This window comes from Gaeumannomyces tritici (genome assembly GCF_000145635.1).
Source record: "Gaeumannomyces tritici R3-111a-1 unplaced genomic scaffold supercont2.2, whole genome shotgun sequence".
Lineage (NCBI taxonomy): Eukaryota > Fungi > Ascomycota > Sordariomycetes > Magnaporthales > Magnaporthaceae > Gaeumannomyces > Gaeumannomyces tritici.
The window spans coordinates 4,900,731-4,903,147 of record NW_008804546.1 but is presented as its reverse complement, the minus strand read 5'-3'; positions in this window follow the sequence as shown (position 1 = coordinate 4,903,147).

Genomic DNA, 2,417 nt, shown 5'->3' with positions numbered 1-2,417 from the left:
TTTTGGCTTTTTGCCGGGTTTTTTTTTTAAACGCTTGCAATAAATTCGCCGGGAATACGTTATGTATCCGGTAATTTACAAAAAGTTTTAACCGAAACGCTAGCCCGGCTAACCTAACCATTTTTAAAATTTAAAAAGGTTCCAACCATTTATTTAATAACTTTTTTAACGGCTTTTTTATTTTAATGTTTGCCGTATTTAGCAATACCCAATCGTTTACCCCGAAAAGCACCGGGGTTTTGCTTTTATTATAGTATTTTTTGTACGTATTATTTGCTTTTTTTAGCAATTTTTTAATTTGCTTTTTAATTGTTTCCAAAGCCCCCGTTTTAATTTTAACCGTTACCGAAGGTTTTTTTTTAACCACCCGAAAGTTATAAAGCTTTTGTAAGTAAAACTTTATTAACAAAAACGCCGGGGTTTTTTTGCAACCCCAAATGCACGCTTGTATTATGCATTTACGTTGCTAAATGCAATAGCAACGCTTAATCGTTTTGCCTTTTGCAGCAAAAACACCAAAAATAATGCTTTATTGTTTGGTTTGTTCGTTCCGTTTGCCCGTTAGTTTAAAAATGGTATATTATCGATAGCTTTTTTGCAATTTTTAAATATTTAGCAAAGGTTATTTAAAATTTATTTGTAAATAATTTGTTTTGGTTCGATATAATCCTTTCGGGCATTTTTAATAATTCCCAAACGTATACAAATAAAAAGTTTTCCAATCCTTTATTAATTAATTTTGTAAACGTTAGGATAAAAAAGCTATATTTAATAAACCGGTTAATTATTACCAATATTGCGTTGCGTTTTTTTCCGGCTTTATTTATTAACGTTAAAAGCTTTCCGATAAAATTTATTAACAATTTTTGTTTTAAGCGGTTTAATACGGGCAAAAATGCTAGCAACCCGTAAAGTGCTTGTATTTTCGGCTTTATTTGCTAGCATATTTAATACGTCCGTACGTATTTACGTACGTTTTTAGCTATACCCGGCCATTTAAATTACCGTTTAAACTTTTTTAAAATTTTGGTTATGCTTTTGTAACCCCCCGTTGGGCTATTGTATTGTTTTTAAAGCATTGCCCGTTGCAACGGCGCTAAATTCGGAATTTAAACTTTTTTTTTGTGCTTAAATAAACCGTTGCTAATTTTTTAAACGTTGGGTTTGTTTTTTTAAATGCCGCTTTAAACGAAATCGTTTTTTATTTATATTTTAAAAATGCGCTTTAATATCGTTTTAATATCCTTTTTAATAATGGTTATTTTTACGTAAGTTGCTTTTCGGAATTTGGCTAACAAATTGCTTTGGAATTTTTCCCTTGCTATATTGGCCTTCCCGTTTACGGGCATATTTTAAAAACGTTTTAACAAGCTATTTGCAAAGTTCCGGTATTTTAGCTTCCATTTAATTGTAAAATCGTACTTTGCTAAATTTTTAAGCCATTTTGTTTAACGCTTTATTACTTTTTTTTATTAAAATATGGGTATAGTTTAAATGGTTGGTAATTATTTTAACAATTTTTTGTAAATAAGCTAAATAATGCCGCTATTTTTCGAAAGCTTTTACGATTGCTAATAGCTTTAAATCGGGGATTGCGTAACGCAGCTCCTTTTGCCGCAGCTTTTTTAACAAATAAGTTACCGGGTGCTAACGGCCGTTTTGCAATTGCATTAGTACTGCTTTTATCGCAAAGGCCGAAGCATTGGTCCTTACGCACAGCGGTTTCGATAAGTTAAAATGTATTAGCACCGAAATTTGTATAAATAATAACTTTAGCTTGCAAAAAGCCTTTTTCGCAATGCTTTTTAAGTAAAACGCCGTATTTTTTTTAAAAAAATCCGTTAAAAGCGCGGTAATTTTCGCGTAATTTTTTACAAATTTCCGGTAATAACCCGTAAAGCCCAAAAACATTTGCACGTTTTTAATGCTTTTTGGTATCCTCCATTTTTAAATTGTAACGATTTTATTCGGCAGGATTTTAACCCCGAATTTAGTTATTTTAAAATTTAAAAAGTTGATGCTATTCGTTTCGAACTTGCATTTGGCCGGGCTAACGTAAAGCTTGTACTTTTTAAATCGTTTTAGCACCGTTTTTATTGCTTTACGGTGCTTTTCCCGTATTTTGGAAAAAATAAGGATATCGTTTAAATATATAATGCAAATGCTATTAATTAATTCCTTAAATGCTATATTAATAAAGCTTTAAAACGTTGCCGGTGCATTGGCTAAGCCGAATAGCATTATTAAGTATTTGTAATGTCCATATTTGCAACGGAAAGCAATTTTTTATTTATTTCCTTATTAAATTTGTATTTTGTAATAAGCGTTTTTTAAATCCAATTTGGTAAAGTACTAGTTTTTAAATACCCGGTTAAATATTTTGTAAATTAATAAAAATGTTAACCGGTTTTTCCTGG